The 9673-nt window shown below is 45.5% G+C and overlaps 1 protein-coding gene across 1 annotated transcript in view; it reads right to left on the reverse strand.

Moving 5' to 3' along the window:
• Positions 1-9444, reverse strand: part of LOC140720627 (uncharacterized) — a 47280-nt gene extending 37836 nt beyond the window's left edge. The window contains exons 1-2 of the mRNA XM_073035462.1: positions 9307-9444; positions 7233-7400 (exon numbers count right to left, since the gene is read on the reverse strand). The gene's annotated coding sequence lies outside the window, so the exon portion shown is untranslated. The remainder of the gene's footprint in view (positions 1-7232; positions 7401-9306) is intronic.
• Positions 9445-9673: the final 229 nt, after the last annotated feature.

The raw sequence follows: 9673 nt of genomic DNA on the forward strand, positions 1-9673 counted from the left end.
AATATATATTAATGATTTAGATGAGGGAATTAAATGTAGCATCTCCAAGTTTGCGGATGACACGAAGCTGGGCGGCGGTGTTAGCTGTGAGGAGGATGCTAAGAGGATGCAGGGTGACTTGGATAGGTTAGGTGAGTGGGCAAATTCATGGCAGATGCAATTTAATGTGGATAAATATGAGGTTATCCATTTTGGTTGCAAGAACAGGAAAAGGGGAGGTGCAACGAGACCTGGGTGTCATTGTACACCAGTCATTGAAGGGAGGCATGCAGGTACAGCAGGTGGTGAAAAAGGCGAAAGGTATGCCAGCATTCATAGCAAAAATATTTGAGTACAGGAGCAGGGAGGTTCCTCTGCAGTTGTACAAGGCCTTGGTGAGACCGCACCTAGAGTATTGTGTGCAGTTTTGGTCCCCTAATCTGAGGAAAGACATTCTTGCCATAGAGGGAGTACAAAGAAGGTTCAACAGATTGATTCCTCGGATGGCAGGACTTTCATATGAAGAAAGACTGGATCGACAAGGCTTATACTCACTGGAATTTAGAAGATTGATGGGGGATCTTATTGAAACGTATAAAATTCTGAAGGGATTGGACAGGCTAGATGCAGGAAGATTGTTTCCGATGTTGGGAGAGTCCAGAACGAGGGGGTCACAGTTTAAGGATAAAGGGGAAGACTTTTAGGCCCAAGATGAGGAAAAACCTCTTCACACAGAGAGTGGAGAATCTGTGGAATTCTCTGCCACAGGAAACAGTTGAGGCCAGTTCATTGGCTATATTTAAGAAGGAGTTAGATATGGCCCTTGTGGCTAAAGGGATCGGGGGAATGGAGAGAAAGCAGATACAGGATTCTGAGTTGGATGATCAGCCACGATCATACTGAATGGCGGTGCAGGCTCGAAGGGCCGAATGGCCTACTCCTGCACCTATTTTCTATGTTTCTGTCCACCGTCAACCCTTTAAATATCATTTGCCAGTCTGTCTTAGCTAATTCACGTCTCATATCTTCAAAGTTGCCCTTCTTTAAGTTCAGAACATTTGGTTCTGAATTAACTATGTCACTCTCCATCTTAATGAAGAATTCCACCATATTATGGTCACTCTTACACAAGGGGCCTCACATGACAAGATTATTAACTAACCCTTCCTCATTGCTCAATACCCAGTCTAGAATGGCCTGCTCTCTAGTTGGTTCCTCGACATGTTGGTTCAGAAAACCATCCCGCACACATTCTAAGAAATCCTCTTCCTCAGCACCCTTACCAATTTGGTTCACCCAATCTATATGTAGATTGAAATCACCCATTATAACTGCTGTTCCTTTTTTGCACGCATTTCTAATTTCCTGTTTAATGCCATCCACAGCTTCACTACTACTGTTAGGTGGCCTGTACACAAATCCCACCAGCATTTTATGCCCCTTAGTGTTATGCAGCTCTCCCCATATCGATTCCACATCCTCCAGGCTAATGTCCTTCCTTTCTATTGCGTTAATCTCTTCTCTAACCAGCAACGCTACCCCACCTCCTTTTCTTTCCTGTCTATCCCTCCTGAATATTGAATATCCCTGGATGTTGAGCTCCTATCCTTGGTCACCCTGGAGCCTTGTCTCTGTGATTCCAACTATATCATATTCATTAATAACTATCTGCACATTCAATTCATCCACCTTATTACGAATGCTCCTTGCATTGACACACAAAGCCTTCAGGCTTGTTTTTACAACACTCTTAGCCCTTATACAATTATGTTGAAAAGTGGCCCTTTTTGATTTTTGCCCTGGATTTGACTGCCTGCCACTTTTACTTTTCACCTTACTACTTTTTGCTTCTACTCTCATTTTGCACCCCTCTGTCTCTCTGCACTTGTTCCCATCCCCCTGCCACATTAGTTTAAATCCTCCTGAACAGCAGTAGCAAACGCTCCCCCAGGACTAGGAGGAGGGACAGCCCTCAGTGATTCCTGTGTATGCTCCCTGGAAGCCTCAAGAAATGATGATGATCATGAATCAGGCCCCAGATAGAAAAGAAAAACCAGCACAGTTTGCTCAGTGTGTCCACAGTACTACACAAATGTTTAATGCGACTCCGCAAGATTTATTCGGTCTCTGCTGCATGATTCTCTCAGCTGATGAAGGGCAGAAATGGAAGGCAGAATTGAGATACCAAACCTATCAGGAGTTACAGGTGGGAAACCATAATGAGAATGAACAGACAGACCAGATCATTCAAGCCTTGGAAAGGGCTCTCCAGCAACCTGTGAACATCACTAAAGTACCTGAATGCAAAACTAAGCCTGGGGAATCGGGACCAGACTATTGGGAGCGATTTGTGGCCTGCTACGGCACCTTCGCAGGAGACCAAGCCTTTAATGATGGGAATCTGTCCCCCCAGTTCAATGCCCTACTGCTCCAATGCTTACAAACTAAGTTAGCCAACATGATTAAAACAAATAAAATGGATTGGCCAGAGAATGACCGAAATCGAATGCGACGAGCTTTGACATATCATTAGGACCCAACTTTCGAATCTCGATCAAACCTGAAGGGAGCTAATATTAAAGGTGAATATGCTCAGCGGGAAGAAGGACGCGAGCGGGCTATATCTGAGGAACAGAAATGGGAACAAAAACCTGCCAAGGGACAGGTGGGGACAACAACCCGTTTAGAAACTGACGAGAAGATGCTTCCAACCATGAGTGCCAACCCTCAGGAAGAGCCCAATGTAATATTGCAAGTTGCTGGAAATCCAGTTCCGTTTATGATTGATATGAGGGCAACCACAACACTCTCGATCAGGAAATAGTATCGGAAAAGGAATTCCAGCTATCAGACGCTACAATCACTCTATTTGTGTTCGAAGGCACGGAACGTACGTATTCACGTACCCAGCCACTGCAGGTGGAATTCCAGGGGAAGCAGTGTGAGGTTTCATTTACTGTCACCACCAGTTGGGGTTGTAATCTCATAGGGAGAGACTTGCTCTGTCCGTTGGAAGTCGAGATTCTATGCACGGACAAGGATAGCACGCTGGAACTGCGAACAACTGATAGCTTCCTCTGACCACCCAGTGGTGGGCACTTTATCTGGACTCCAGTACATTTGAACCCCTTCTGCCAGCAGCCGACTCTCATGTGACTCTGTGTTATGACCCTACGTGATGCTCAACTGAGGAAAGCCAATATTATGCACCCCTCGAGGGACAGAAATTCCCAGTCACGGTGATTGGAGAGGTTAAAGGAAGAGACGACATTGCATTTCTGGCCGAAGTTCCAGATTTCTTTTGGCGAAGGACAGGATTGGTGGTTCCCCATACCACCTTCAGGGTTTGCCCTGGGTTCAAGACAAAGAGCCTAGGGCTCCTTGCCTACACCCTGACGAAACAGGCCTCCAGCACCGAGGGAGACTGGCAAGACTTTGCCGTGGGCCAACTCCGATACTGGAAGGAGTCTGAGGTGAAAACAGGACATCTGGTATGACATTCTTTTAATAGTGACCGAACCCAAGATGTGATACCCCATCTCTGGGCAATTTCAGTCCAAGAAGTCAGCCCTCCTTTCCGGATCACTGAGAAAGAAGGACAGACTCTCCCATCCATTCTGCAATACCCCCTCTAGACTGTCCGGATCACTGTGAAAGAAGGGCAGACTCTCCCATCCATTCTGCAATACCCCCTCTAGCCTGTCCGGATCACTGTGAAAGAAGGACAGACTCTCCCATACATTCTGCAATACCCCCTCTAGCCCGTCCGGATTACAGTGTAAGAAGGACAGACTCTCCCATCCATTCTGCAATACCCCCTCTAGCCCGTCCGGATCACTGTGAAAGAAGGACAGACTCTACCATCCATTCTGCAATACCCCCTCTAGCCTGTCTGGATCACTGTGAAAGAAGGACAGACTCTCCCATCCATTCTGCAATACCCTCTCTAGCCCGTCCGGATCACTGTGAAAGAAGGACAGACTCTCCCATCCATTCTGCAATACCCCCTCTAGCCCGTCCGGATCACTGTGAAAGAAGGACAGACTCTACCATCCATTCTGCAATACCCCCTCTAGCCTGTCTGGATCACTGTGAAAGAAGGACAGACTCTCCCATCCATTCTGCAATACCCTCTCTAGCCCGTCCGGATCACTGTGAAAGAAGGGCAGACTCTCCCATCCATTCTGTAATACCCCCTCTAGCCCGTCCGGATCAATGTGAAAGAAGGACAGACTCTCCCATCCATTCTGCAATACCCCCTCTAGCCTGAGGCAACGTTTTATGAGGATGGAAGCTCTTTTGTGGATCCAGCAAGGAAACAATGCGATAGTGATGGACAGTGAAGTAATTGAACAGGCCTCTTTTGAAGCAGCTGTCTCCGCCCAGAAGGCTGAGCTGTTTGCTCTGACTCGTGCCTGTATCCCAGCAAAAGACAGAAGTGGGAACGTTTATACAGACTCCCGTTATGCATTTGGAATTGTACATGACTACGGGGCTCTCTGGGAACATGGGGATTCCTGACTTCCTCTGGCCACCCCATTAGTAATGTCAATTTTGTAAACAACTTACTCACCGCTCTACAGCTACCTCGAGTTTTGTTCTTCTCAGGAGGATGCCTCTGAGGAGGAGCACAAATTGTGGTCCCAGATGGGGTGCCCGAAAGACCCCGACCTGGGTTTTTGGATCACCCAGCGGGACAGGTTTGTGTTCCTACACAGTTTTTACCAATATTGGCCGATTATATACATAATTGTACACACCTGGGAAAGGAGGGAATGGTTGGTAACCTGTACCCTGCACATCGGGTATGACTCCCTTGACAGGTGGATCTTTTTCGTGTCTACAAGTTGATTTTATTGAATTGCCTAGAGTACATTGCTATAGATACTGCTTAGTTATTATAGATGTGTTTAGTAGATGGATTGAAGCTATTCCAACTACCATTAATACTGCTGTGACTGTTGTGAAGGTATTATTAAGGGAAATAATTCCCAGGTACAAGCCAGAGATGCTGAGTTCAACAATGGCTCACACTTTATGGTGAAAGTAAATGAAGGAGTACGTAACAAACTAGCTATCAAGCAACAATTCCACTGTGTACACCACCCACAGGCCGCTGGCAGAGTGGAAAGAGCCAATGGCACTCTGAAGAGTAAATTGGCCAGACTAACAGTGGAGACTGGACCCACTTGGTTGAAAGTCCGACCATTAGTCCGATTCCACATGAGGGTTACCTCACAGGGGAAAACAGGGTTGTCACCAGCTGAAATCATTTCCGGACGGCCCATGAGGACACCCTGGGGACAAAGTCTCAGGATTAAAGGCAAAGTGAATAAGAATAAGGAACCTTGGTTCTCGATGGATATTGGAACTCTGATAAAGAAGAGAGAGATGTATGACATGTATAAGAAACAGGGAGCAAAGAAGGTACTTGAGGAGTATAAAAAGTGCAAACAAATACTTAAGGAAGAAATCAGGAGGGCTGAAAGAAGACATGAGGTAGCATTGGCAGTCAAGGTGAAGGATAGTAAGAGCTTCCAAGGTATAGTAATAGCGAAAGGATAGTTATGGGATAAAATTGGTCCTCTTGAAGATCAGAGCGGTGGGCTATGTATGGAACCAAAAGAAATTGGGGAGATGTTAAATGGTTTTTTTGTGTCTGAATTTACTAAGGAAACTGGCATGGAGTCAATGGAAATAAGGCAAACAAGTATTGAGGTCATGGAACCTATACAGATAGAAGAGGAGGAGGTGCTTGCTATCTTGAGGCGAATAGATAAATCTCCAGGACCTGACAGGGTATTCCCTCGGACCTTGAATGAGACTAGTGTTGAAATTGCAGGGGCCCTGGCAGATATATTTAAATGTCGTTATCTATGGGTGAGGTGCCAGAGGATGGGAGGATAGCTCATGTTGTTCCGTTGTTTAAAGCAGGCTCTAAAAGTAATCTAGGAAATTATAGGCTGGTAAGTTTGATGTCGGTCATGGGTAAATTATTGGAAGGAGTACTAAGAGATAGGATCGACAATTATTTAGATAGACAGGGACTTATTAGGAGAGTCAACATGGCTTTGTGCCATGTTTAACAAATATATTAGAGAGTTTCGAGGAGGTTACAAGGAAAGTTGATGAAGGCAAGGCAGTGGATGTAGTGGACTTCAGTAAGGCCTTTGACAAGGTCCCGCATGGGAGGTTAGTTAGGAAGATTCAGTCACTAGGTATACATGGTGAGGTAGTAAATTTGATAGGGAATTGAGAATGGGAGAAGTCAGAGAGCGGTAGTGGACGATTGCTTCTCTGAGTGGAGGACTGTGACTAGTGGTGTGCCACAGGGATCAGTGCTGGGTCCATTGTTATTTGTCATCTATATCAATGATCTGGATGATAATTTGGGAAATTGGATCTGCAAATTTGTTGATGATACAAAGATTGGAGGTGTAGTGGACAGTGAGGAAGGTTTTCAAAGCTTGCAGAGGGATCTGGACCAGCTGGAAAAATGGGCTGAAAAATGGCAGATGCAGTTTAATACAGACAAGTGTGAGGTGTTGCATTTCGGAAGGAAAAACCAAGGTAGAACATACAAGGTAAATGGCAGGGCACTGAGGTGTGCACTAGAACAGAGGGATCTAGGAATACTGATAGAAAATTCCCTAAAAGTGGCATCACAGGTAGATAGGGTAGTAAAGAGAGCTTTTGGTTCATTGGCCTTTATAAATCAAAGTATTGATTATAAGAGTTGGAATGTTATGGTGAGGTTGTATAAGGTATTAGTGAGGCCAAATTTGGAGTATTGTGTGCAGTTTAGGTCACCAAATTACAGGAAGGATATTAATAAGGTTGAAAGAGTGCAGAGAAGGTTTACAAGGATGTTGCCGGGACTTAAGAAACTGAGTTACAGAGAAAGGTGGAATAGGTTAGAACTTCATTCTTAGGAGTGTAGAAGAATGAGGGGAGACTTGATAGAGGTATATAAAATTATGATGGGTATAGACAGAGTGAATGCAAGCAGGCTTTTTCCACTGAGGCTGGGGGAGAGAAAAAAACCCCAGAGGACATGGGTTAAGGGTGAAGGACAAAAAGTTTAAAGGGAATATTGGGGGGGTGGGGGGGGGCTTCTTCACAACTGGGTCTGACTGGTACTGGCATAACTGGTTCTTCTGGGCACATTCAGTCTCACTCCCAACTATTTCCTACCTTCCTTTGTACCGGTATGTAATGTCTAAAGGACCAGTGTTTGAGTAAATGAGACTCACCAAACTTTCTCCTGACTGACTCACTGGAATCTCCGAGTCAGATGGGTTCTCTCCAGTTGATGCTCTCAATCCTCGGGCTGGTTCACTTGTTGCTGTTCCCTCGTCTTCAGTCGTGCTTTGCCTCCAGTTGGGGTTTTTCTTCCAATAAACCTCTCAGTGCAGGTCTAACTTTAACCAGAGAGATAATGAAGCACATTAACAATGAAAAGGAGAACCAAACATTTCTGCTTAATGTTACTAAGAACAAAACTCATTGAAATTTAAACACTGAAGGCAGATGTAATTACCTCAGTAAACAATATTTTATTGTCCCTCACATGTCACAAAACGATATGGGATAAGAAGGAGCCATCATTCAGTCAGGAACAGAATTATGTGATTCAATCCATCTGGTCTGCCCACCACTCAACCACTCAACCAGGGCTGATTTTTATTCCAACATCATATTCCTGCCTTCCTCCTGTAACCCTGAAGCTACTCAGCAATCATCAGGATATTAATCTTCACAAATATACCCAAATGGCAGCCTCAAACAAATTCTGCGGCAACAAATTCCACATATCAGACATCTTTTTAAAAAATTTTTTTTATTAGTTTTTCAAAACATTTTACAAAATTAAAAACCCCAAATCCCAATGAGGAGCATTAATACAGTGCAAGATTAAGCATACAATAACAATATGCTACAAAGGAAGAGACTTTAACAAAAAAGCACCTAAATTAAAGACAAGTGAGCTTAGTGTCCTCCCCAAGCCCCACAACACAAGAAAAAAACAACAACTCCAGACCAACCACCACACAGTACAAAGAGTACAAGTCTGGACAGTCAAACTCCCAGACTGTGAATACACTTAGCAACAGAGGATAATAATGCCTGCTACCAGAAAAAAAAGAGGGAGCTGAAAGCAAGGGACCGAAAAGAAGAAAAAAAGAAAAAAAAAACCCTAGTCAAGAGGAAGGTTATGAAAGTACTCGATAAAAGGTCCCCAAACCTTATGGAACTTTAGATCCGAATTAAGAACTGAATAATGAATTTTTTCGAGGTCCAAGCAGGCCATAATGTCGTTAAGCCATTGATATCAGACATCTTTTGGCCAAAAAAAATGTTCATCTCAGTTTTAAAGGGAAGCAACTTTATTCTGAGACCGTGCTGTCAGATCACAGACTCTCTGTCTAATAGAAACATCCCCTCCATGTCCACTGTATCCAGGCTTTTCAACATTTGGAAGGTTTACTTAACCATACATCCCCCCACCGCCCCTCTGAACTCCATTGAGCACAGGTCCAGAACCATCAAATGCTCCTCATACATGACGCCGATCATTCCTGAGATTATTCTTGTAAGCCTTGTTAGCAACAACTGCACTGTACACATTTCCAGGAATAACAGTCAAATCGGTTCCAGGATAATTTACAGGGAAAAGTTGCACTTCCGTTACTGTTATACTATCACTCCATTTCCAGGTTAAAACAGGTCTATTTCAGGAAATTTGTGCACAGATCCTCTCTTGAACGTACTGGACCGGCCGCCGTCGCTGGGCTATGAACGTGCAGGAGTAAATGCCTTGCTGAAGGACACAACAGGCTGCGGGGAGCTGAGGCTCGAACCACTCTCCCCCTAGACTTCCCAGTCCCTCGGTAAAGCAGGCAGTGAAATCAAAGATCCCCACAACCTGGGACGTTCTCCTTTCTCACCCACCCCAGTCCGGGAGAAGACACAACAGCCATAAAGCTCCAGGACAAATGTGAGGAGCCTCAGGAAGCGAGGCGAGTTCGGGGAAGTTAATGAGACTCAGCGGCCATCATCACACCACGTGATCTGGCGTCACAAAGCGGAGGGCGGGGCGAATCTGCGGCACACAGCCTCACGTGACCTGTCGGCGGGACTTCCATTTCAACTCTGCGGAAACAGACAGCCTGGGCTCCTGGTTTGGATCGTTCAATGCAGATTAAGTGAAGTCGACACATTTCTGACGAGCCCAGATAGTTGGGAAACAAATGAATTCCTGGCCCTCAGTTCGGGGCTCACGGCCAACATCGGATCTCCCCGCTCGGGATCGGTCTCAATACTCACCGATGGGAAAGTGATATCTTCGGCCCGCAGACTCTCATCCGACGCAAGAGACGAAAGTCTTTCCTGAACACACAGCCGACCAACTTCAGCTCTGAGCGGAGAGGAAAACACCATCCACCCGGTGACTGTGAACATGCGCGAAGAGATTGTTACATCATCGGGAGGCGGGGCCTCCGAAACAGATGCGCAGATGCTGCCCATCTGCGGTTAAATGGGAGGGGCAAACGGGATCACGTGTCAGGATTGGCGACACCCCCTCCCCTCCCCAGGCAGAGACTCCAGCTACTCATTAGTCTGTGGAAAGAAGCAAACTTGCCGCTCACATCTCCTCTCACCTTAAATGTATCAGACATTTCAACCCCCAGCA

This window comes from Hemitrygon akajei, unplaced genomic scaffold, assembly GCF_048418815.1.
Source record: "Hemitrygon akajei unplaced genomic scaffold, sHemAka1.3 Scf000045, whole genome shotgun sequence".
Lineage (NCBI taxonomy): Eukaryota > Metazoa > Chordata > Chondrichthyes > Myliobatiformes > Dasyatidae > Hemitrygon > Hemitrygon akajei.